This window comes from Salvelinus sp. IW2-2015, linkage group LG16, assembly GCF_002910315.2.
Source record: "Salvelinus sp. IW2-2015 linkage group LG16, ASM291031v2, whole genome shotgun sequence".
Lineage (NCBI taxonomy): Eukaryota > Metazoa > Chordata > Actinopteri > Salmoniformes > Salmonidae > Salvelinus > Salvelinus sp. IW2-2015.
In genome coordinates, this window is record NC_036856.1 from 1,759,865 (window position 1) to 1,787,367 (window position 27,503).

General features: G+C 42.4%; 1 long non-coding RNA gene across 2 annotated transcripts in view; it reads right to left on the reverse strand.

The window, feature by feature from the left end:
- LOC111975892 (uncharacterized) overlaps positions 1-23,144 on the reverse strand; it is a 48,091-nt gene extending 24,947 nt beyond the window's left edge. For both annotated transcript variants that reach the window (XR_002878873.2, XR_002878874.2), the window contains exons 1-2: positions 22,987-23,144; positions 9,639-9,776 (exon numbers count right to left, since the gene is read on the reverse strand). This is a non-coding gene — a long non-coding RNA (uncharacterized lncRNA). The remainder of the gene's footprint in view (positions 1-9,638; positions 9,777-22,986) is intronic.
- Positions 23,145-27,503: the final 4,359 nt, after the last annotated feature.

The window sequence follows — 27,503 nt, forward strand, 5'->3', positions numbered from 1 at the left end:
GCAATCAGCCAATGAAGAAGAACATTGTGTACTACTTTTATGGACTCCCGAGTGGCACAGCAGTCTAAGGCACTGCGTCTCAATGCTAGAAGCGTCACTACAGACCCTGGTTCGATTCCAGGTTGTATCACAACCGGCCGCGATTGGGAGTCCCATAGAGCGGCGCACAATTGGCCCAGCGTCGTCCGAGTTAGGCCGTCATTGTAAATCAGAATTTGTACTTAACTGACTTGCCTAAAGGTTAAATTAAGAAAAAAAAGACTGTTTCTGCCCCCTCAATAAACTCAGCAAAAAAAGCAAACGTCCTCTCACTGTCAACTGTGTTAATTTTCAGCAAACTTAACATGTGTAAATATTTGTATGAACATAAGAATCAACAACTGAGACATAAACTGAACAAGTTCCACAGACATGTGACTAACAGAAATTGAATAATGTGTCCCTGAACAAAGGGGGGGTCAAAATCTAAATTAACAGTCAGTATCTGGTGTGGCCACCAGCTGTATTAGGTACTGCAGTGCATCTCCTCCTCATGGACCGCACCAGATTTGCCAGTTCTTGCTGTGAGATGTTACCCCACTCTTACACCAAGGCACCTGCAAGTTCCCGGACATTTCTGGGGGGAATGGCCTTAGCCCTCATCCTCCGATCCAACAGGTCCCAGACGTGGTCAATGGGATTGAGATCCGGGCTCTTCGCTGGCCATGGCAGAACACTGACATTCCTGTCTTGCAGGAAATCACGCACAGAACGAGCAGTGTGGCTGGTGGCATTGTCATGCTGGAGGGTCATGTCAGGATAAGCCTGCAGGAAGGGTACCACATGAGGGAGGAGGATGTCTTCCCTGTAACGCACAGCGTTGAGATTGCCTGCAATGACAACAATCTGTGACACACCGCCCCAGACCATGACGGACCCTCCACCTCCAAATCGATCCGCTCCAGAGTACAGGCCTCGGTGTAACGATCATTCCTTTGACGATAAATGCGAATCCAACCATCACACCTGGTGAGACAAAACCGCAACTCGTCAGTGAAGAGCACTTCTTGCCAGTCCTGTCTGGTCCAGCGACGGTGGGTTTGTGCGCATAGGCAATGTTGTTGCCAGTGATATCTGGTGAGGACCTGCCTTACAACAGGCCTACACGCACTCAGTCCAGCCTCTCTCAGCCTATTGTGGACAGTCTGAGCACTGATGGAGGGATTATGCATTCCTGGTGTAACTCAGGCAGTTGTTGTTGCCATCCTGTACCTGTCCCGCAGGTGTGATGTTCAGATGTACCGATCCTGTGCAGGCGTTGGTCTGCCACTGCAAGGACGATCAGCTGTATGTCCTGTCTCCCTGTTGCGCTGTCTTAGGCAACTCACAGTACGGACATTGCAAATTATTGCCCTCGCCACATTTGCGGTCCTCATGCCTCCTTGCAGCATGCCTAAGGCACGGTCACGCAGAAGAGCAGTGACCCTGGGCATCTTTCTTTTGGTGTTTTTCAGTGTCCGTAGAAAGGCCTCTTTAGTGTCCTAAGTTTTCATAACTGTGACCTTAATTGCCTACGGTCTGTAAGCTGTTAGTATCTTAACAACCGCTCCACAGGTGCATGTTCATTACTTTTTTATGGTTCATTGAACAAGCACGGGAAACAGTGTTTAAACCCTTTACAATGAAGATCTGTGAAGTTATTTGGATTTTTACGAATTATCTTTGAAAGACAGGGTCCTGAAAAAGGGACATTTCTTTTTTTGCTGAGTTTAGCTAAAACATCCCACCTGATCTCGCATCCTCCCGCCTGCCTTCCATCTTTGAGGACAAACAGTACATTCGGAAAATACTCAGACCCCTTCACTTTTTCCACATTTTGTGACATTACAGCCTTATTCTAAAATTGATTTTATTTTTCTCATCAATCTACACTCAATACCCCATAATTACAAAGCGAAAACATGTTTCATAAATCTCTACAATTTAAAAAAATATATTTAAAAAATTATCTTAATACTTGTGTAAATCAGACTCTTTGCTATGAGACTCGAAATTTCTTTGAGACAAAAAAAATTGCTCAGATGCATTCTGCTTCCATTGATCATCCTTGAGATGTTTCTACAACTTCATTGGAGTCCACCTGTGGTAAATGCAATTGGTTGGACATGAGTTGGAAAGGAACACACCCCTGTCTATATAAGGTCCCAAAGTTGACAGTGTATGTCAGAGCAAAAACCAAGCCATTAGGTCGAAGGAATTGTCCGTAGAGCTCCGAGACAGGATTGTGTCGAGGCACAGATTTGGGGAAGGGTACCAAAACATGTCTGCAGCATTGAAGGTCCCCAGCAACCCAGTGGCCTCCATCATTCTTAAATGGAAGAAGTTTGGAACCACCAAGACTCTTCCTGAGCAATCGGGTGAGAAGGGCCTTGGTCAGGGGGGTGACTCTGTGGAGATGGGAGAACCTTCCAGACAGAAGACACTCCTCAGTAAAAGTCACATGACAGCCCACTTGGAGTTTGCCAAAAGGCACCTAAAGACCATGAGAATCTGGAGGAAACCTGGCACCAGGTTCCCTATGGTGAAGCATGGCGTCATGCTGTGGGGATGTTTTTCAGCGGCAAATACTGGGAGACTCGTCAAGATCGAGGGAAAGATGAACGGAGTAGAGTACATAGAGATCCTTGATGAAAACCTGCTCCAGAGCACTCAGGACCTCAGACTGGGGCGAAGCTTCACCTTCCAACAGGACAACGACCCTAAGCACACTGCCAAGACAACGCAGGAGTAGCTTCGGGACAAGTCTCTGAATGTCCTTGGGTGGCCCAACCGGGGCCCAGACTTTAACCCGATCGAACATCTCTGGGGAGACCAGAAAATAGCTGTGCAGCGACGCTCCCCATCCAACCTGACAGAGCTTGAGGGGATCTGCAGAGAATAGTGGGAGAAACTCCCCAAATACATGTCTGCCAAGCTTATAGCGTCTATCAAAAGAAGACTCGAGGCTGTAATCGCTGCCAAAGGTGCTTCAACAAAGTACTGCGTAAAGRGTCTGAATACTTATGAAAATGTGTTGTTTCTGTTTTAAATATTTGATACAATTGCAAAAAATATAAAAAAAACTGTTTTTGCTTTGTCATTATGGGGTATTGTGTGTAGATCGATGATGGAAAAAAATGATTTAATACATTTTAGAATAAGACTGTACTGTAACAAAATGTATAAAAAGTGAAGGGGTCTGAATGCTTTCCGAATGCACTGTATATTTCTATTGTTTGAGTGGTCACTCGACTATCTTGTCTAGATAATCTTTGTTGCAGTGGAGAAAGAGTGGAGAGTGCATTTGACATAATCACAGAGCAACAGACATGAAAAATAACAAAGAGCATCGAAAAGGGATTTTGGTGAAATACAATAGCACAATATTATTATATTTGTTGTATTCACCCCTCTCAAAGTTCACCAAAATTCCCTTTCCGTTGCTCTTTGTTATTTTTCATGTCTGCATTGGCTTTTGTGGTTGACAATTGCGCTGTGATGGATTGATTTGGTCGACAGGAAGGTCAGATGAACAGAATATGCGCTCTCTACCAGTCTCCTCAGTCTGCTGTTTTGAATGCTTTCTGTGAACAGGTACTTAGCAAGATAGCTATCATGTTTAAAAAAAAATAAAAAATAAAAATAGAACACTAATTTCCATGAACATTTCATCAAGCCTTCGCTAATGTTGTTGTGATATTAGCTAGCGAACTAGAGGTAATGACAAGGTATTGCGTAAAAACACAATTTTAGGTTGGCTAACATTGCTATTTAGTTAGCTAAAATAAAACAACACCAGGGTGTTTTACTTTACACTTTATTGTACTTCAATAAAGAATAAATAAATACAAAGATATTACCATCTTGTTACCAAGTTATTACCGAGCCGGAATGTAAAGTGTTATCCTCATGCTAACGCAGGACAGTTATCGGTAGTTCTGCAGTCCTAAAATGATACCAAAAGAGCTGAAATGCACTGTGCTGTCAGCATGAGCTCCTTATTCAAGGGGGCATCACAATCATTGTAAGAACAGTCAGGTGACATCCTGGCTTTGAAACCAGGCTTTGAGACAGAAGACAACACCTGAGCTTGTCGAATAAACTTGGTTTTGTTTTCAGTTGAAAAAATGTTTTAACCTAATGAATAGGAGGAAAAGCAAAGTGGGGCTGTTTGCTTGGAAACACTCACAGGTTTCCTGATGTAAAAAAAACAATTAAAACATTTAAAAAACAAGGAGCTACTCTCTATATCCCCTTAAACTTTTTAATCGCCACCTGCCTTTAAAACAAGAGGCCTTTGTTGGACTGGTAGGATGAAAGAGAGGGATATGTGTGTGAGTGAATGAGTGAGTGAGACAAGGGGAACACTAATGTGAGTGTAGGTAGGGAGGTACTAGGAAAAATGATTTCCCAGAAGAAGGCTACAGCAACTAAGCTACCACAACAGCTAGCTGGAAGCTAGAGCGCCAACCTTTTCAACCTCCTACCACCTTTTGAGATTTCCCTCTCTCTCTCTCTCTCTCTCTCTCAGAGTGGTAGAAGACAGGCAARGAGAAGAAGAGAGGGAAGAAATTACAGCTTTCCGGCATTCTCTTTATATCTTGGCGTAACCTATAATCTTAGAGCCCCAGTCAGTCTGACCACGCTACAGACTAGCATTTGATTTACTGTAGCTTTTAGCCCAGGAGAGGGAAAGACAGAATGCTCTTAGACTAAGTGGCTCAGACATTGGCTTGGGAACACTAAAACACAGCAACACATTGCAGTATCGGTTTGTTCTCTGTGTGTTTTGTCTTTTTGCCCTGACAATGACCCTTCCACATACGGTGCCGTCAGAAAATATTCACACCCCTTGAATTTGTCCAGCTACTCTCTATGACAAAGCGGGATTCAAATGGATTGAATTGTCATTTTTTGTCAACGATCTACACAAAATACTCTAATGTCAAAGTAGAAGAAAAATTCGAACATTTGTAAAAAAATTAATTAATTAAAATAAATATGTTAAATTAAAACACTAAATGTATCTTGATTAGATACGTTTTCAACCCCCTGAGTCAATACATGTTAGAATTAGCTTTGGCAGCAATTACAGCTGTGAGTCTTTCTGGGTAAGTCTCTAAGAGCTTTCCACACCTGGATTGTGCAACAATTGCCTATAATTATTTTCAAAATGTTTCAAGATCTGTCAAATTGGTTGTTTATCATTGCTAGGCAACCATTTTCAAACAGATTTAAGTCAAATCCGTAACTCGGACAGTCAGGAACATTCACTGTCTTCTTGGTAAGCAMCTCTCGTGTAGATTTGGCATTGTGTTTTAGGTTATTGCCATGCTAAAATGTGAATTTATCTCCCAGTGTCTGGTGGAAAGCAGACTGAACCAGGTTTTCCTCTAGGATTTTGCCTGTGCTTCCATTCCGTTACTTTCTTTATCCTGTAAAACTCCAGTGCTTAACGATTCCAAGCAGCTACCACTATACTTGAACATATGGAGAGTGGTACTCAGTAATGTGTTCTATTGGATTTGCCCCAAACAACACTTTTATTCAGGACAAAAAGTTAATTGCAGTATTACTTCACTGTCTTGTTGCAAACAGGATGCATGTTACTGAATATTTTTTATTCTGTACAGGCTTCATAGTTTTCACTCAGTCAATTAGGTTAGTATTGTGGAGTAACTACAACGTTGTGGATCCATCGTCAGTTTTCTCCTATCACAGCCATTAAACTTTGCAACTGTTTAAATGTCACCACTCGCCTCATGGTGAAATCCCTGAGTGGTTTCCTTCCTCTCCGGCAACTGAGTTAGGCAGGACACCTGTATATTCGTAGTGACGGGGTGTATTGATATGCCATCCAAAGTGTAATTAATAACAATGTCTGCTTCTTTTTCGTTCTTTTTTTACACAATCTACCAATACTTCTTGGAAAACCTCCCTGGTCTTTGTGGTTGAATCTGTTTTAAATGCACTGCWTGACTGAGGGACCTTACAGATAAATGTATTTGTTTGGTACAGAGATCAGGTAGCCAATAAAAAAATCATGTTAAAACCTGTTATGGCTGCAGGGGGCGTATTGAAAAACTGGAAAATATGTGCAAATTTTCAAACGGCCTCTTAATCAATTTTTGCTCTTACAATATGCATATTATTATCACTATTGGATAGAAAACAGTCTCTAGTTTCTAAAACCGTTTTAATTATTTCTCTAAGTGGAACAGAACAATTTTTACAGCCCATTTCCTATCCGGAAGTGAGATTTCCAAAATCGATGTCGCTCTTCAAGCCCTTGTCTATAAAAGGGCATGTCACTTAGGACTGTAGAAACACGTCATACGCCTTCCTCTGGGTGTCATGCGGAAGTGAGAGAAGAAATCACTTGATTATCTCGTCCTGGGTTTGAACACAACCTCTTGGAGTGAGTGTTGCGCAGTTTATTTTTCTTTCTGGGCGCGAAGTAGGACCTGGACTCGGCTCCTGGAAAACACACTGTAAAGGTGAATATGATCTCTGGCTTCGATTTTATTTGATACATGTCACAATATCATCCTAAAGTATGTTATTTCAATATAGTTTAATTATATTATTGAAATGTATTCTGGACTTTAGACGTGATGCGACGCAATAATTTTTTCAAGATGGAGAGGTTAGCGTCGCACTGCCAGTGTGCTTGCTAATTCAGAGGGAAATTGTTCGTTCTGGATCGAAATAAAGACATTTCTGAACAAAGGACCCTTGGAGAACATTCTGATGGAAGATCAACAAAGATAAGGACCCAATTTGGGATGCTTTTTCATATATCTGTCGAACTGTGCTATGCTACCGTTTGCCTTGAGTCAATGCTGTTGTGATGTTAGCTATTGTAGTAAGCTAATATGACGATATATTGTGTTTTCGCTGTAAACACTTAATCGGAAATATTGGCTCTATTCACAAGATCTTTCTCTTTCATTAGCTATCCACCATATATTTCTCTGAAATGTTTTTATGATGTGTAATTAGTAGTTGACGTTGGTGTCTGTATTTTCTCTGGCTACTCCCGTGCGATTTCTGACTGTAGCTATGATGGTAGTAGTAATGTAAAACTGATTTATAGCTAAAATATGCACATTTTTTTTAACAAAACATAGATTTATTGTGTAACATGTTATAGGACTGTCATCTGAGGTAGTTTTTTCTAGGTTATTTAGGTGTTGGTTCTAGGTTAGTTAGGTTGGCTTGTGCATGCTACTTGCATCCTACTTGTGCTGTGAAAAATGTCTGTCCTCCTTTTTTATTTGGTGGTGAGCTAACATAAATATATGTGGTGTTTTCTCTGTAAAACATTTAAAAAATCGGACATGTTGGCTGGATTGACAAGATGTTTATCTTTCAAATGCTGTATTGGACTTGTTAATGTGTGAAAGTTAAATATTTAAAAAAAAATAGATTTTGAATTTCGCGCCCTGCACTTGAGCTGGATGTTGTCATAGGTGTACCGGCGTCGGGCTGACGTCGGGCTGCAGCCATAACAGGTTTTAAACACTAGTATTGCACACAGATTCCATGCAACTTATTATGTAACTTGTTAAGCAGATTTTTACTCCTGGTCTATTTAGGCTTGCCATAACAAAGGGGTTGAACACTTATTTACTCGAGACATTTTAGCTTTTCATTTTTAATTCATTTGTAAAAAAATGTATGAAAACATACATGTATAAAATAGTCAAAGTAAAGAAAACCCTTGAATGAGTAGGCATCCAAAATGTTGACTGTGTATGTGATAACAGATCTTAGGATTCAAATACATATTTTTTTTAAATGGGTAAAACTGGACTTAAAAGGCAAAAAAAGGATGATACTTTGAGCCCAATTGATGGCTGGAGTCGAGAAAAAAGCATTTCACGTGAAACACCTCTTAATTAACACGTGAAGGACAGATTAACTCTGGACTTTTAACTCTGAATCAGGGATAGAGAGATGAGAGAGGGAAAGAACGTGAGATTAGAGCGGGAGATAAAGGAGGAGTTGAGGAGTCAGGGATGAGGCAGGTGCTGGGAGAGACAGAACGGAGGGTTGCTCACCTGGCCTCGTATGGCTCAGTGCCTGTCACGCACGCCCGTATACACAAAAACACATTCAGAAGACACACAAACACACACTTGCAAAAATACACATATTCAGAACGCACAAATCAAATCGTATGTGTCATATGCTTCGTAAACAACACGTGTAGAAATGCTTACTTATGGGCCCTTCCCAACAATGCAGAGAAAAATGTAATAATAATAGAAAGATAATAACACAAATACACGAGTTACGATAACTTGGCTATATACAAACGGCACTAGTACCGAGTCGATGTGCAGGGGTATGAGGTAATTGAGGTAGATATGAATATATAGGACCGCGTAAAAGGACTAGGCAACAGGATAGATAATAAGCAGTAGAAGCAGTGTATGTGATGAGTCAAAATAGTTAGTGAAAAGGGGGGGGGGGAAATAAAGAACCAAATAGCTATCTGGAATACTTAGCAGTCTTATGGCTTGGGGGTAGAAGCTGTTCAGGGTCCTGTTGTAGAGCTCTGCTACCCGACCCAAGCCCGACGGGCCCCAACATCATACATCGGATTAGGGCCGGGTAGGGCCTGTTTTTTCATCAATAACTAGGGTACAGGCAGGTCTTGGGTATCACTAAATTGATCACTAACATTTTGAAGCGGAGCCATTTGCTCGTGCTCTGCTGCGCAGTACAGTCATATGTGACAGAGCATAACAAGGTGTCAGAAGTGCTTCAACCTCATCAAACATAAGACAGGAGAGATTATTTCACAGAAAATAATGTTTTGAGTTTTGTCCGAGTTTATATCTGACGAAAAGTAGCTAACAGGTAACTGCTCTCTCGTGTCTCTTCATTGAGCAGAGCAGCCCGAGCGAAACTATGGATACTCACAGTCTCAGAGCCGCGATGAGCAGAGCAAGCCGTGTGCAGGGAGCGAGTGACAGAGAGAGAGAGTAGCAATTCATGGATTTACTAACGGAGAAAGTTATTTCTGATTTCGGGATGTTGGGCCTGATCGTCGCGGGCATGGGCAGGGCTCAAGCTTAAAATTCCTGCCCGTGAAGGCCTCTATCCTGTTGGTTCCAGACTTGGTGCATCGGTACCGCTTACCGAGCGATAGCAGAGAAAACAGTCGGACTTGGGTGGCTGGAATCTGACAATTTTTAGGGCCTTCCTCTGACGCCTTGCAGTCGGATGTGGATGAAGTTGTCATACCAGGTGGTGATGCAGCCGGTCAAGATGCTCTCAATGCTGCAGCTGTAGAACTTTGAGGATCTGAGGGCCCATTCCAAATCTTATCAGCCTCCCGAGGGGGAATAGGCATTATCGTGCCTTCTTCACGACTGTGATGGTGTGTGTGGACCATGTTAATTCCTTAGCAATGTGGACACCAAGGAACTTGAAGCTCTCGACCCACTCCACTACAAGAGGGCTCAGGAGGACTCTCTCACACACACACACACACACACACCCCACCCCGTGTGCAGGTGACTCAGGCATCCAGGTGGGACTTAAATTAAGACACCTCACCCTCCCCCATCCCTCTACCACGAGGCGCCGTTTGACCTCAGGGCTCTTACCTCTATCCCTCTCATCTCACGGCAGTCATCCCTCCTTCCTCTGGTTCTGCTCTGGGGTTTATTCCATTCCTTCACACCGCGTCGGGCTGCTTCTCTTCCTCTCCGTTTTCCTCTCTTATCGCAGCTTTCTGATAACCTCTGAAATGTAAAAGGACAGAGGCAAAACGATAAAGAAACTGTTCCGGTATACGGAGTCGTCTTCACAAGGAAAAGCGGAGGGCAGGGAACATTCCATTTAAAACGAAATTAGTCGAGAGCGAGAGAGAGAGAGACGTGCCCAGGTTGCTGGCTCCACTCCATAACATCAGCGATTTGGTTATCTTTCAAAATGTAGATATACAGTAATAGGAAGTAAAAGAATACCACAGTGGATGAGAGCATATTTTCAGTGTCACCTATTTCTACTCCAGAGGCAAGATGGTGTCTAAAAGCCCAAAAGGCATAGTTTTCAAAAGTGAACAAAGCAGCAACGCCAGAATACTTAACTGAGCTTGGGCCAAACAGCAACGCATACCTCAAGGAGAACTTGTGTGGAGAGGGAGGGGGGGGGAGGAGATTCAGCTAGAGAGGAATCCACGGCTGTTATAATTGTACTCAAGAAATCACTAACAGCTGTGCTCCCATTCAGCCAGCTAGATCCCCTCCCCGGCCTTTTTTCAAACATACAGCTGCACAGATAAAGGAAAGAGGGTTAAGCAAATACTGCACAATGAAGAGTAAACAGAGCGGACCTTCCACTCCTCGCGCCTCACTTCGGGAGACACGGGCAAGAGAGCCCTACTGTTTTGTGTGTGTGAGAGAAACTCTCACCGCTTGTAGTCTTTATCTCGCTCAATAGTCCCCCCTCTCCATATTTTAATCTCTATTCTACCCCCCCCCACCCCCCCCACTACCCTCCCTCTCCCACCCCGCCAGTCCAGCCAACCCTCCCCAAAAACCCCGGTGAGACAGTGACAGTGCCTCTTTGTTCGCCCACCTCTCCTCTTGCCCTCTGTCTGTGTTCACGTCAGTTGCGAGGGAAGGCATGCCTCGACAGGCACAGGGAGGGGGAACCAGGGAGGCAGAAGAGGGGCGAGGAGGGGTCTCACAATAATTTTTCAGTCTCTCTCTCCCCCATTCCTCCACTTATCTTGAGAGAGGGGGGCAGCGGTAGGGCGTCCGACCTCGATGAACTAACCACTGAGGATCACCAGCCACCCAGACCCCATAGGTGGGCCCTATTTCTTCAAAAGACTTTATAGATGAACATAAAGAAACTCTAACTAAACAATGAGGAGAGAGCGGGAGAACAATAAACAGCGACTCCACAAGTAGACTTAGAGGCTCTGTGGCTGAAAAAGAAAAACAACAAGTGTTTCTAYTTTTGGCGTTTACCTTAAAATGTTTTATTTTTACAGAAATAATGTGGCGTGATATTCCGTGCCGTCTTGTAATTTCTCCTTTACGCAAAGAAAATAGTCTGCCCATTGAGGTCAATTTTAGACTGTTCATTTTCCTAGCAACTCTTAAAAGGGTTAGCAAACCGATTCCTAGATAGTATAAATAAAGAAATAKAATTACTGGAACAGTCATTCCCATTCAAGTTGACATTCTGTAATATAATGCCTATGCCGTATGGTGCCTGCATAGCGTAAATAGTGTTGCCATCATAGAAATACAATTTCTAGAATGAATATTTCCATTCAAGTCAAGGTTTTGTTATTCTATTTCTATGCTATGTATTGCCTGCAGTACTGTATGTGTCTGGTGGCAATAAGGGAGACGGGACAGCCAAGCACAACTTGTTTTCCCCCACCTCACATTAAAGAGCCGCCTAGCCTCCCAGGCAGCCGCAACCCAAGCAATCGGATCATTAACCTCGGCTAATCTACAAACATTATGTTTAGAAAAACGCTTTCCCAGGCTTACGCCCTGTGTACAGCCAAAGCGCCGTTCTAATTCACTTGGAAGATATGAGCGTGCGAGACTGACTATGTGTGTGTGTGAGATGGAGTGTACACATGCGAGTGTGTGCACACGCATTTGTATAGTCACACCCCTTGACTTTTTCCACATTTTGTTGTGTTAAAACCTGAATTTAAAATGGATAACATTTAGATGTGTCACCAGCCTACACACAATACACCATAATGTCAAAGTGGAATTTATGTTTTTTTAAATTTTTTACAAGTTTATAAAAAATGAAAAGCTGAAATGTCTTGAGTCAATAATTATGGCTTGCCATAATCCCTTTGTTATGTCAAGCCTAAATAAGATCAAAAGTAAAAATATGCTAAAGTCACAATAAGTTGCATGGACTCACTCTGTGTGCAATAATAGTGTTTAATATAATTGTGTGTTGTTCCCCACACATACAATTATCTGTAAGGTTCCTCAGTTGAGCATTGAATTTCAAACACAGATTCAAMCACAAAGACCAGGGAGGTTTTCCAACGCTTCGCAAAGAAGGGCACCTATTGGTAGATGGGAAAAAACATGTGTTTATCAGACATTGAATATCCCTTTGAGCATGGTGAATTTATTAATTACACTTTGGATGGTGTATCAATACACCCAGTCACTACAAAGACACCGAGGTCCTTCCTAACTCAGTTGCCGGAGAGGAAGGAAACTGCTCAGGGATTTCACCATGAGGCCAACTTTAAAACAGTTAGAGTTGAACGGATATACAGTAATAAGAGAAACCCGAGGATGGATCAACAACATTGTAGTTACTCCACAATACGAACCTAATTGACAGAGTGAAAATAATGGAGCCTATACAGAATTAAAAAAAATTCAAAACATCCATCCTGTTTGCAAAAAAGGCACTGAAGTAATACTGCAAAAAATGTGGCAAGGCAATACACTTTTTTAACTAAACAGAAAGTGTTATGTTTGGGGCAAATCCAATACATTACTGAGTACTAGTGATGCACCGATATGACATTTTTTGGCCGATACCGATATCCAATATTTTCCTTGCCAAAAAAACGATACCGATAACCAATATTAAACATTTTAGCGGCCTATTAATCATTCTAGTACAGTTAAATAGTTAACACACACATGGACGCAGCGGTCTAAGGCACTGCATCTCAGTGTGAGAGGCGTCACTACAGTGGTGACTGGGAGTCCCATAGGGCGGCGCACAATTGGCACAGCGTCCTCCGGGATTGGCCGGGGTAAGCCGTCATTGTAAATAAGAATTTGTTCATAACTGACTTGCCTAGTTAAATAAAGGTTACACACACACACACTGACCAAAAAGTTACTTCGTTTGGCATTKACGTATGTCCCCGTTACCATTAAAACATAATCAAAATCTATTCCTTTCACTTACTTGCTGTGCTGTTTCGTTGTTCAGTCATTTCATTCTAGACCAGGATTTCTATGGAACGCCGTTTCGGTCTTTGCGTGTCAAATAAGCAATCAGGATCTGAATATGACTGCACGTCACATAATAATTTAACGCAATCATAATTTTTTTWATGTAGTTATTACACTATCACTCGTAATTCATATGTCAGAACGATTCATTGATACGTATGCTATGATGCTGGTAAAGTTGTTGTGCGCACCTACAGTGCTGGTCATAAAAAAAGCTAGCCAGCTCATGGATGCAAACAATGGTCTTCCCCAAAAACATAGCAAAACGACAATCTGTTCCAGTAGCTATAGTTGGCTAGCTAACTATATAGCTTGGTGCCATCATCTAAAATAGCYCTAATTTATAAGGTAATTCTTATTTGATTAATGGTGGTCTATGTGAATCTGTGAAACTAGCCACAATAAGGATTAGCCACAATAGTGGACTTTGCGGTTAGCCTTCAAAATGAAAGAATGTAATTGACAGTGATGCTAATGAATACAAACTGTAGAATTATGCCATAATTGAATAGATCATGCTGTCAGTCTACTCAGTGACATTCAGAGAACATTAGCGTCTTAGCTCTTATTGCGGGACTCTGAAACAACTGCTCATCGGCCATAAAAATTACACAACAAGTTGGAAATCACAAATTCAACAATGAGTGGTTTGGAAGGAAGTGAGCACAGCACGAACAAGGTGAGTCCAAAAATGTACTGTATGCTGCTGCATAAATGATGTAATATGCCAGGGAGATATGTATACTGCAGCTAAGAAAGTAATACTAAGTGTATGTTGTGTAGTAAGCTGATAGTAACCCATGTGCCTCACACAAATAATTTGGTCCCTTTCCCCCTCTTTCGCCTACTGTTCTGACTCATCCTATAGCCTGTTTTAGAGAAATGTAATCATCAAATATTGTAAGAGCTGTCATTGTCTGCTTATATGGCCTCATTATTTATCCTAAGGTTCTGACTTGGTGTACAGGGAGAATACTGTAAGAACGGCCCATGTTCTGAATTTCAAAAGTGCAGAACAAATAATTATATTGACATCGTCTGTCCTAGATCGCTCATTAATGTCTTAATCGAAATTACGTATTGCCCCTTATCTGCTCGTCTTTCCCTTATGCCATAGTTTGTACATCTCAGTAGAAACCACATTTGTTTAATAAACAAGTCAGACATATCAGCTATGTTTTTTTAAAAGGCAGTAAATGAGGCTGAATTAGCTGTTTCGCTGCCAGACATGGCTCCGCTGATAGCCAGGTGGAGCAGTGGTAAGGTGTTGAGACTGCTGTTGGGACTCTGCTGTTGGGGCAGCTTTATGTGGACCCTAACAGTTTGTGGGCACTGTTTGTCACCATTATAGTGCAAGTTTTACATGCTAAAATCGCCACTGGGGCAGGGAAGGGGTAGAGAGCAAATTGAGACTGCTCAGTCGGTAACATGTTACTCTTTATAGGCTCACACCACATCTCTGACAGAGACTAGTGATCAGGACCCGAGCCAATGTGTACACAGGTGATTCGGAGGCGTCCCCCATGAACGCCTGAGATTCCTCAAACTGTCAATCTCAGAACAGGGAGTCGTTGTGTGAAGGGGGAGGAGTATTGGGTTCTCCTGACTCAACTGCCACGTTGTTCCGAGAACAAAGAAGTGTCCGGAAGTGATTCATCAAAACAATTACTCATCTGACTGTCATATTTGCTCATCTGTGTATGCAGAAGGTAATCCCCTTAGGGAGCTTGGCGTAACCAAGCATTATATTGTGAAATGTGAGCTTGAAAACATTACTGATGTGTATCTTTAAAATGACTTAAACTATCTGGAAAAACTTGAGTAATATCTATTCTAGACACAAGTTATTTATAACATTATACTTTTTCTTGTAGAAATAGTTTTATTAGCATTTGGTTGAGATGTGCAGGACCATTCATTCCAGTAGGTCGACTACAGTGTGTTGTTTGAAAAAATTGCTGTCTCATAATGGCTGTCTCATAATGGCTGTCTCATAATTTCATTTCCAGTTAATATTTTTTTTGAAAGGATTTTCTCAGCAGCAGAAACAGTGCGCTCCCTTATCTCCTATGACTGATCTCGCTACCACAGCTTGAATTTGATTTTATTGTAATTTCAAACAGAATGTATGTCACTTCCTGGTATTCCAACTTCCACATGAATCGATGCAACAGCACAGAGGCCAAATATTCAGTAGTCACCTTTTAGAACTCGTATACATCCGAGTTGGGGACTACTCATTTCTATATGCGTGTTTAAAAAGTGCATAATTTAGTTGGTAACATTTATCAATGTGCTTAATGTTATTTTTGTTCGTAATATCATGCAATGGAAAGGTATCTTTCTTTCAAACTTGAGGGTCCCTAGTCTTCTACTAAACATGACTTCACATGACTGTGTGTCCAGTGAACGAGCCAATCATCACCATCATATTTACAAACGATATTGCCAGTTCAGAAATGTTCAGAGGTGAGAATAAACAACCCAACATAGACATTCTATAGTGTTTGCGACACCAGAGCCCTATACTACCTACAGGGTTTGAGGATTTAGTTAGGTAACTTTGGCCAACTTAACTCGAAAGTGGCTCACCTTTGAGCCAGGTACATATTTATGGCAATGAATCCTTCAGAACTAACCTGCTCCCACGCAAGGCTAATGCAACGTTAAACACCATTTATCCTGAATGAAGTGTCTGAGCCGCCGGGTTGAGGACCGATGAATGAAATCAGATTCCCTCCCTCTTGCAAAGATTGCATCATCATCCCCTTCATTTGAGGAAGAGGACTGATTAAATATTTTATTAATGTATATATATATATATATATATAAATGTTAAAATACCTATCACATTACACATTTAGCAATAACAGAATGCATTTGAATCTTCATGCACAGTAAAACTTGCATGACTTAATACAATTATTTTATCGATAGAAGTGGGGGAAAAAGGTGCTTGTGCATTGATAAGCACACCAAAGATGGCATATTAACGAAAAGTAATAAAATAAAGACGGCACATCAACAAGCCTATTTCACACCATAGCCTGCTGAATTTCCCATTTTCTTTTCTTTCATTTTGATTTCGGCACAAATGAAAATGTGGCATTGACTCGCCCATTGATTGATGGTTTAGCATTGTCTCAATGAAGAGTTTGGTGTTCGACTAGCCACAAGCGACACGCACGTGCAGTTACAAGCCTGCTAGAGTTAGCGGCAGGCAGACGAGCAATATCCACCGTCAGAGTACGGATGAGGCCTGAGCTGGAATGTGAAGTTAACTGAAGCTGGCTAGCTTTAGAAAATCCTGAATAAATCTAGCTTCAAATTGTAGTATACCCCTCAAATCTCAAGAAGTTAATAAATATGTAAATTCCCGAGCCGAGATGCCCTGATTGCATGGGCACATTGTGCTGACATGCTACAAACCCATACGGCTCAGACAAAGACAAAGGGGGCGGCATGGGTTTCCGGGGGGATAAATGACAAACGCAACTTAAACGAGGCCAGATGTAATCTTCGAGAACAAATGTATTTGGAGGGGGACTTATTCAGAACGCATTAGAGAGGTGACTGGGGCGAGCACCGAGGGAGTCCCCCCCCACGCGCCCCGTTCCCCCCTCTCAACACTTMTAATCAGCCCACACAACTCTTCAGAGATCCCTCCCTCCCTAGCCAACTCGACACATCCAGGGGCGCTTAAGAGGGGGCCACTAACCAAATGAACGGCCTCCTGGGAGCTGTAGTTTAATTGTCCGTCCTCTCCTCGAAATTGAACAAGCAGCCGTACTCACACAAGAGGCCGTGCTGATCTCTTCGCCGTAATAGACGGGGCACGTTACGTTATACTGCGTCACCAAGTACCATAAAGCAGCATGGAACGGCCCGAAACGGCTCCATCGTCCCATTATACGATTTGCAATTAAGAGAGTTAGGCAGCTAAGGCGAGATGCCGAGACAAACGTTTCTAATCACGAGTCTGGCGAAGTCCCACTGAGAATCCCGACTTCATTACACGCAATGGCTCTTCTCAATGCTTGATAGAAGACACAACCGTTTTATTACATTGCCACTGTAACACGTGCAAACAGTGAGGGTTTGAGGAAGGGAGGGGTGAAAGTGAAAAAGTGTTAGATTTCAGGTGATAAAATTATGTCTAAGCGGTACACTGTGTGGAATGTCTTCCCCCATGGGTGTGATGTGGAATGTATTACCCATTTTGGGCTGTAAATCAGCAGGTGTGGAACTCACCCGGGCACCTCTTCCTTGAATTTTCTCATGTCTTCACCAATCCATACTTTTCCCAACTTCCTCTTCGCCTCTCCACCTTTCCTTTCTTCTGTGGTGTGGCAGTGTTTTCCTTCACAAACTCTGCTGTGTCTCTTTTGACAAGGCGTGAAAAGTTGAACATGGGTCTAGTGTAGGTATCGCCCAGCACTACGGGAAATGTGACACAATGTGACAAAAATCATCTCTCTTTTCGCTGCAGGAGGTCAAAGTCATCTGTCAATGACTGTGTCTGAGAGGCCAAACGAAGAACAAATCCATGGTTCCTTTTCTGTCTTTCAAGGTTGAATTTGAACAACACTCAACTACAGTAACAGCCACACAACTTTAATCTTTGCCACTTAAGGTGATACACGCTGCATTTGGAGAAAAGTAACTTTAGCAGATGGGGTTATAGACCGGAGACGTTTGTAGAAATTACACTTGTTTGAAAAGAGAGGAAGTCGAGTGGCCATGATCAGCATTTACCTGGAAAGCGTTCAGTTAAGAATTAACCGGCATTTAAATCATGTACCTCGGTAGCTGTTCTGCTTTGATAGAGCCACCCAACAGGACAAATACCACTTTCATATAAAATTGTGCAAATCATTTTGTTTCATCTCAGATCGTGGTGGCACTGTTGCATTTTCTTACCCCCATCTCTTCACAGCACAGGGAGCTAATCTGAGACAAACACTCGTGCCAACTGAAACGGTGTCAAGTTCAAAACAGGGCGATTTTTTTTTAGCAAGTAAAAGAGGAGAGCGAGGGAACAGGGCCCTCGTAGGGAGGGTGGGATATCGAACCCCACGCATCCTCTCGATGCACACAGTGGGGCTTTTTTCTGTAGGCCTATCACCATTGATTACCCCACCTTCACTCCCCGATCCTTCCATCTACCCCTCCATCCATCCGCCTGTATCAAGACTCGTTCAGGTCTGCCACGTCTAAAACAGAGCACAGTAGGGCCCCCGAACCCCAACACGTGTCGGGTTGCCCATCTCGCAGATCCAATCTTCTAATACTGCCGGTCGGAAGGATATCCGTCTGATAGTGCTGCCCGAGGCCACGGAGGACCTTTCTGCAAGGCCCCGGCTGCGTTATCTGATTCCAGCAGACGGGGAACAATACTGGCCATGCCAATAGCCCACCCTCTTTGATTCTTAAAGCACACCCTTCTGCTCTGCGCTCCCCTTATTGATCGCCGGCAGGCTTCACTTTGTCTATCCTCGCACTAGGAACACGGGGAATGATCTATTTGTAACGTGAGCTCCAAGATGAGGGTCGACACATAAGTGGACTGGACACAAATTCTTATTTTTCTCTCTCTGTGGTGAATTTCTTTGATGCATTGGTTCTGTTGAGTTTCAGATAGCCCAAGGGTAAGCAGACCCCTCCGTTTGGAAAGGTTTTGGCGTAATCCACACTTAAGTGGTGCCTTCACAAAGAACAATGGCACATGCCATTGACTTGCAATTTAAATCCCAGCAACGATGGGTTTGACGGTTCAAAATGACCTACGGTAGATCAACGCCTAGCGAACGACAACTGCAAGACGGTTGATTTCAAAAGTTCATTTATCGAAAACATTTCACCTTAACGAAGCCAAAAGTCTGATTGATCTACATGATCAACTCCCTCCCTGTCAACTCCCGGAATTCGATGAAATAGTGCAGAGGATCTGTCTAGCGCCTCCATCCAGATGTAAGTAGAATGTATGTAAATTGAATCATTAACCTTACAGCACAACCACTTGGCGGTGCACTGTAGATGGTTCAGTCCATCAGGGCTTTAGTGTTCTATGATAAAGCACATTAATAGCATCAGGAAGCCTTCAATATGGCCCAGGGCTGATTTGCCCTGGCATTACCAAACAGTGTAATAATTATACATGACAAGCCTTTGATTTTATGATCGTGATTATTACACCATGTCATACCATCTGAGTTTTGCTTCCCCCCTCTCTGCTTTGAATCTTTACCCCAAGACAAAACAATGGCACAAAGGGGAGAAAAGCAATGTGAAAAGGATCCGTGTTTTCACACAGCGTTTCCCCCAGGTTCTCCAGTCTGTGTGAAGAATAAATGGTGTGTGTGAGCTCCGGCGGAGAGGGCTTGCACCTGGAGCAGGGAGGAGCATGCAAGAGGTCAGGGGGCTAAAAAAGGACTTGCTCACTCTCCTGAGAAGGCCAGAAAACCCCTGTGGCGGCATTGCATACATGGGCTTTTTTTTTCTCGCTTGATCCCCCCCTTCCTTCTTCTTTTCTCCTTTGGAGAAGCGCAGTAATCCATAACACACTCAACAACCGGCAGCTCAATTATCCTCCCCTTCGCACATTTTCTCCCCTCGGATGGAAATTCTAAAACAATTAACCTCTTCATGGCCGCAGAGTTTTCCCAGGAAATAACACATTGGTAACTGAACGAATCCTACATTTACATTCCTGACCGTGACTTCAGTCCACATAAATCTTGCTACAAAAAAATCCTAAACAGTTGCTCTGTGATTGTCCAATGACATTTGCAGCATGTGTTTTATATTATCGTGCAATTAAGATAGCAATTTATTTCAGTACAGATTTATGGACTATTGATAGACTTAAAAAACGTTTCATATAATTCCCAAATAACTATAGGCAAAAATATTAATGTAACATTTTACAACTTAACCCTAATGCAATTTTGTGTTAAGACGAATGCTAAATGAAAAATGTGAGGCAAATAAATCCAGTGCAACATACATTTGTAAAAAATAAAAAAATAAAAAAATCACTACTCATTGTCATTTTGCTAAATTCAACCGAGGTAATTCAAATAAACTGATCATCTAATACAGCAAATCAATGTTTTGTCCTCGACAGTAAGCGCAAACAGAACGATAGCTCAATAGCTTACCTACCACACATGGTACATTGCCTACTGGATGCACCAAAACTATCTAGTCTGTGAGTATAATATGACTATACGCCATGTAGCATCCCCCCTCTTTAGCCTTCAATAAACGCTTTTCTCTCTCCTTCTTTTTAGAGGGCCTCCTATTCATCTCCAGGTAGAATGCTTCAAAGTGCAGGAGGGAAAAAACAGCTTGTGGCTTCCATTCAGTATTTTATGGCCACATTCAAAGGATGATTACATCTCAAATTGCACCCTATTCCCTATATAGTGCACTGCTTTTGACCAGGGCCCATAGGAATCTGGTCAAAAGTAGTGCAATATATGGGGGCTAGGGTGTCATTTGGGAAGCATCCAAGGAGAGATCTAGGTGTGTCCTTAAATATCATGATACTCAAAGTAGGCTCTGAAATAACTAACAAGTTGTTTTCATCAAGAGCTGCCTTCACATTTTACATGCATCCGACATGTTCATTAATTTGACAATTTGATGAACACACATCAACATAATTCACATGTAAATTATACATCAGCTAAATGTTTGAATATGGAACTTGGTTGTATTATGAATAAATCATATAAAGTGTCAATTTGATCAATGTAAGGGGCTCCCAAGTGGCGCAGCAGTCTAAGGCACTGCATCTCAGTGCTAGAGGCGTCACTACATAGCCTGGTTCGACTCCAGGCTGTATCACAACCGGCTGTGATTGGGAGTCCGTACAATTGGCGTACAATTGGCCCAGTGTCGTCCGTGTAAGGGTTTGGCCGGGGTAGGCCGTCATTGTAAATAAGAATTTGTTCTTAAAATGCCTTGCCTAGTTACATAAAGGTTAAATAAAAAAAATTCTAAAGATTGTACCTCACATACCTCATTTTATAAGGAACAATTTGCAAACAGCTCAATAAAGGCATTGAGGAGACCCAAGAAGGAAGACTTGACCATGAGGGGAAAAAATATGTTATATTATAGATAAAGGCTTGTTATTATCACATTAAACCAGGATGAATTGAATTTGTAAGAAAATTCTGTATTTGAGGCTCGCTCCACAAAAGCTGCTTTCACCCAAAGACAATCTTTATTATTGAAGCGTTTTCATTAACTCGCTAGTCCTAATGAGACCTGGGTAAGTCAGCGTTTTTGTTCATGTCTCGCATTAGAAACCTGCACGCTCTAGCTTTCAGCCCAAGGTGATAGACATTCACTATAGCAGTATGTGGCGAAACGGGGTAGAAAATCTTCAAAGGCCCGAACATTACCACCAATGTAGTGCTGAAACAGGGGCAGGTTCCGATTAAAACAACATGATCAATTCACCGAGGCAACCGCATGAGGCGGAAAGGTAAATAATGCCAGACTTTGGTGCTGTAGAATAAATAAAAGCGAATGTGCAGGCTAATAATCCAAGTCCAACAAAAAACTTCTGGCTTTCAAAATGAGCCATACCGTGTGTGAATAAGCACTCGCTCTGTTTGGACGAAAAACACTAGGTGCTATTTAACAATTTTTCAGAGCCTTGCTAAAATAGCATGGCAGAAAACACACACACACACACAAACCTGCACGCACTCGACAGGAACAGTGTTGTCTTTCATGTTTCCTTCCTCCTGTGTGTGTGTGTGTGTGTGTCAGACTCCATATCTATACATAGCGGCAGCGGAACTGGCCCCATGCAAACATAGCATGCTGGCTCCTTGATTGTGGATGGAGGAAGGAGAGGCAGGCAGGCAGGTAGAAGCAGGGGGAGAATACAACAAAACAACGGGCTGTGCTCCAAACTGACTGGAACTCTGTTGATCATTATGTCTAGCCTTCAGGTGTCTAGGGCGGCAGCCAGCGCCAGTTGGTGGAGGTTTAGATAACAGAGGAGTCAGACAAAGAAAAAAAAGAGCACACCACCGGAATCAAACAGGGAGAAAAAAAATGGGGGTAATAAAAAAAGACTTTCTGTGTTGGGTTGTTTTTTGTTTTTGCTCCCCCCCCCCCATTTTCTTTTTTTTTTCTTCCAGAGAATTGGACAGAAAGATTTTATAGGTCCTAATTAAAACCATGTGCAGCCTTTCAAAACGTCAATCAGCCGGGACCAGTTATTTTCTGATTGCCGCTTAAAATCAAGAAAAGCGGCCCTTTTAATGTGACGCAAAAAAAATGATTGTGGTAATCAATATAGGGTGGATAGAATGACATGACCTCATACAGTGTCTGTCAAATTAATTGGGAGGTGCAAAGGCATGTTTGGTAGTGAGAGAGACTTTCTTGTAGGCTAGCCTATTGCTGACTTCAGTCGTATTTTCTTATAATTGAGACACGTTTTGCATGGAAATGAAATAAATGAGATGGGAGGATGGATGATCCACTCCCCCCCCCCCCATCCATGTTGCAGAGGTTTGCACCTCAAGTGTTCCAGCCCTCTTGTTGGGTTAACTGCCCTCACCCAGCCGTGTCTGCACACACTTAGGGTCAGCGAGTTTGCAGTGCCTTTATTTAGGCTGTATGTCATGCCCTGCACATCACATACGCTATATCCAATCAAAAACAGAATATTGGCTACCTTTTACCAACAGTTGATAACAAATCCAAGGGGAGGTAGACCTACGCCTATATGCGTGAAACTCACAAGTACAAGCCTCAATAATAACATTTGATAAAGACATTTTAACTCACAGCGTGCAAATACAGGACGTGTGATGCAAGGTGTGGAGAGAAAAAAAAGGACCACCATTGATAAACGCGCATCTGATTAAAAAAAAAAATCCATCTGAATTAAGTAACAACATTATTTACGGTTCACTTTAGTATTTTAAGATGATGCATAGTCACCTACCGTTCACGGATTTCCGCGGTCAACAGTCAGAGAAAGTCCGCTCGAAAATACATCAGCATATATGTGGTCCAGGAACCTGAAAAACTTCATTTTACAAATTGTCTTAATTTCTAATAATTTGCTGGCTGTTGTTGACGTCCTACCCGGCCAGTTTCAGATCTTCAGTGATGCCACAATCCCGCGATTGTACACTGTGTGGAAAGGCATGAGAGAAAGCCATCATGTGAGCTATGAGGACTCGCGCTATTGGCTAGGCAAGCATAAATTGATAAGGCTGGTCTTTGTTCCATTGGACTAACACGAGAACTGAGAGGCGCCTCCTGCACGAGGTTGGTCTGTGTGCAAGAATGTGTGTGCATTGTGCAGTGGGTATCTGCTATCTGGTATCCTTGGGACATACATACTCCCATTGACTTTTAAATTGTTTAAAGGTAAGGGTTATGGTTAGTGTAAGGGTAGGAGTTAAGGCAAGGGTTTAGGGTAGAGACGTCCCAAGGATTCCGAATAGCACTTAATGTGTGCAGTGTTCACAATTTCCAGCAGAGGAAAAGTAACACATTGCTGAAATAATGGAATGACAAATAGCAGTCCAATATTATGCTACTATTAATTTTGAGAAACAAGTCATCTCAGAGAAAGACAAAAGCACGATAGATTAAATAGGCCAACACAAATGTACACCGCAAATTGGCCAGTGTTACCTAGTAGAGATTTTGTTCAGTATAACAATTCTAGTGTTGATTCAAGAGTTAAATTAACTATGTAAAGGCACTTACAGACAGATAAGCTGCAAAGGTCTCACAGACTTCAATGGGAGTAGGGTGGCAGGCAGCAAAACGCAAACAGTTTTGCAAGTCCCGCAGTTCTGGGTGTTCGCTCCTGTGAGCAGCTTCAGCATTCAAAGCAGCAAAAGATGAAATTAGCTGACAATAACCAGGACCGCTGGTCTCTACACACGGTAAACAGATTCTCTTGCTGTTCAGTTGCTGTTTACCGCAGCCCGTGCGTAAGCGCTTTAAGAGTGATATTAACACGCAGTGGTGTTAAAGAACCCCACTGTTGGTGTTAACAACCAGTGTTGAGCGTGAGAGTGATTGTCCGTTTTACTCTGTGGAGAGTAAAACATTCCCATCAAACCATGCCCATCATTCAAATATTTCCCAGCATGCTCTACTGCAGGTCGATTTTTTAAGGATTGTTTTTCATGTCTATTTTTTTTTGGGGGGGGTTGTTCAAAACTATGACGCAGTTGTAAAGTCAGCACATGTCAGTGCTGCTGTGATCTGCATTGCAAGAGACATACCAAATTATATCATTGATACAATTCCAATGTTTAATTTGCTTGATGTATCACCACATTTGCCTCAGATGATTTTTCTCCTCACTGCATCCAAGTTGCTTGACATGGGCGTCTCAAAGAGCTGTCAGTCAAGGCGAGCTCATGAATATAAGCTCCCCGCCCATTCAGGCTCTTTTCAAACTTCCTGGTAGTTAGCCATGAGAGAAAAAGTACCTTACAGAATGACTGTTCAGGACCTTTAACTCCAGCTAGATTCCAATAGCAATTACACATCACTTCGCAAGCCAGCATAATGTGACTGGCAGGCCTAATGTGGCCTGTGAGTTTTAGGCCACTGTATTAGGGTAAAACCCTGCCAATATAGACACTGGACCAGTGTTCAATTTAAAACGGTCAGTTTGGATTCAACACTGGAGAATTTGCTGTGTGGAATTTTGCATTATAATTATTAATAGTTAATCTGACATGTGAAAATTAGACTATACAATTATTAATTGATTTACCCTTAACAGTGTTTAACACTGTTATAGCTTACCATAAAATGCTACTGTTTTTTTATTCGATATTGTTTAAACTAAAGTGTAGCTTCTATGTTTGTTACAGCACAGCAAAATTAATGGTGTAAATTTAATTTAGAAAGTGTTTAATGTACACTATTTCCAGTGAACATATGAGTCCCACTGAACTGGTGTTAAAATAACACTTAAAAGTGTTAAAGATTTTACTCTATTTCAATGTTCCCCATTCAACTCTTAAAGTGTTCAACTTGGCCTCCTGAGTGGTGCAGTGGTCTAAGGCACTGCATCACAGTCCTTTTGGTGTCACCACAGACCTGGGTTCGACTCCAGGCTGTGTCACAACCGTCCATGACTGGGAGTCCCATAGGGCGGGGCACAATTGGCCCAGCGTCGTCTGGTTTAGGATGGGTTTGGCAGAGGGTGCTTTACTTGGCTCATCGTGCTCTAGCGACTCATTGTGGCGAGCCGGGCGCCTGCAGGCTGACTTCCGTTGTCAGTTAAACAGCGTTTCCTCCGACACATTGGTGGGGCTGGATTCCGGGTTAATAAGAGGTACGGTTTTGCATGTCATGTTTCGGAGGACGCATGACTCGACTTTCGCCTCTCCCAAGCCTGTTGGGAAGTTGCAGCGATGAGACAAGATCGTAATCGATTGCAATTGGATCTCACGAAAAAGGGGGGTAAAAATATATTTTTGACGGTGCAAAAGAAATACCGTACATGTCTGTCATTGAATAACCACATGCCTTGATTACATAGTGAACAAACACAATCTCTTTCATAAGTTATTTAAACAATAAAAGCTACTTTACAACATTTCTGTAAATGTATATGTAATGTTTTGGATACAAACCTCATATGCTGCAGCACAATACTGTATTGATTTATGCTATCCTCTTTTCTTTGTTGTTATTTTTTTAAATGTCAGGCAGATTTGATATCCTATGGCTGGGGCAGAGAACCCTGTTCCTGGAGTAGCGCAGGTTCTGCAGGATTTTGTTCCAACTGATTGCCTAAATTCAACACAACTGCTCTTCCAGTTGAAGTGCCTGCAGCCAGAGGCACAACTTTCACTGGGGACATGGGGGGCATATCCCCCCACATTCTGAAGTAGCATTTTTTTACCCCCTTTTTCAATCTTGTCTCATTGCGCCAACTCCCCAATGGGCTCTGGAGGCGAAGGTCGAAGGTCATGCATCCTCCAAAACACGACCTGCCAAACTATGCTTCTTAACCCCCGCTTCTTAACCTGGAAGCCAGCCGCACCAATGTGTCAGAGGAAACATTGTTCAACTGACGACCGAGGTCCGCCTGCAGTCGCCTGTCCTACCACAAGGAGTTGCTAGAGTGCGATGAGCCAAGTAAAGTCCCCCCCGGCCAAACCCTCCTCTAACCCGGACATTGCTGGGCCAATTATGGACCGCCCTATGGGACTCCCAATCACGGCCGGTTGTGATACAGCCTGGGACTGAACCCAGGTCTGTAGTGACGCCTCTAGCACTGTGATGCAGTGCCTTAGACCGCAGCGCCGCTCAGGGGGCCCTCTGTTACCCCCAGTTTTATCATTGGAATGTGAAACAAACGAGGCAACGGTGTGCTTTAAGACCATGCGGACGCCTCCGAGCAGTTGGATAGGCTGTTTGGAGTGTTTATCTGACTGGATAAAAAAAAATATATATAACAATAATAATTATGTCCCCTACTTCTAAAACCATAGTTGCACCCCTGCCTGTGGCACTCCAGGACCAGGGTTGCCTACCCCTGTCCTATAGCTTGACTTTCCACTTGAGATGATGCATCCGGCATATTCCAGTCTCTCTCTCTCTCTAGAGTGGAGGCAGCAGAACTCAAGGTATGGAGGGAAATAGAGCGTGGGTAATACAGAGACACAGATCTTCCACTGCTTGAATGCAGCATTAACAATAGTCGGCAAAGCGTTCTCTTGTTTTCACCTTCACTTGACTGCTGCCATAATGCGCCATGGGGGTTGTGTAGTCGTCCCCCTGATTTTTGTGACACTTTTCTCCCCCTTCTCTCTGGCCCGGCCTCATTTAAATAGCTCATTCCATTTCTCCCGCATCCTCAGAGCAGTCATGAGAAATACGTGTTATCACAACACAAAACGTTGTCATTATTGCATCACACGGTCGTTAAACATATCAGGGTTTTTGAGGACAATATGGGAGCCTTAAGCCAGCCTTTGAACCCTTTTTGGCATATTATGAAATATACCCTACACTGTAAAAATGTGTCTTTGGATCAACCTATAATTACATCTGGTTACAAGTAAATTAGTTAGGTTTTCTCAAGGGAAAATACTACATTTGTTGAAACCAAACATAGGACTCAATGCCAGCTGTTTTATTGGATTATTACAGAACCTATAATATTATTTCCAGTTGGTGCAACCTATTTCTCCAACACTTATTAACTTAATTTCCCTTTCTAATGATTAACAAATACAAACAAATATTTCCTGAGAACACAACTTCTTTTTCCCTTGCTCCAATTATATTTTTTACATTTTACATTTTTAAATACCTATCCAAATGACCTCAACTGGGTTACAAGCAATTACATCAATTACATGTAAATCAAAATATTAAGTTGAACTAGATGGTAACTTTACATGAAGTTGTGGGGCTTACTTTAGGTCTTTAAAAATATTTTTGTGGTAGTGGAAGAAGTTTAACACGTTT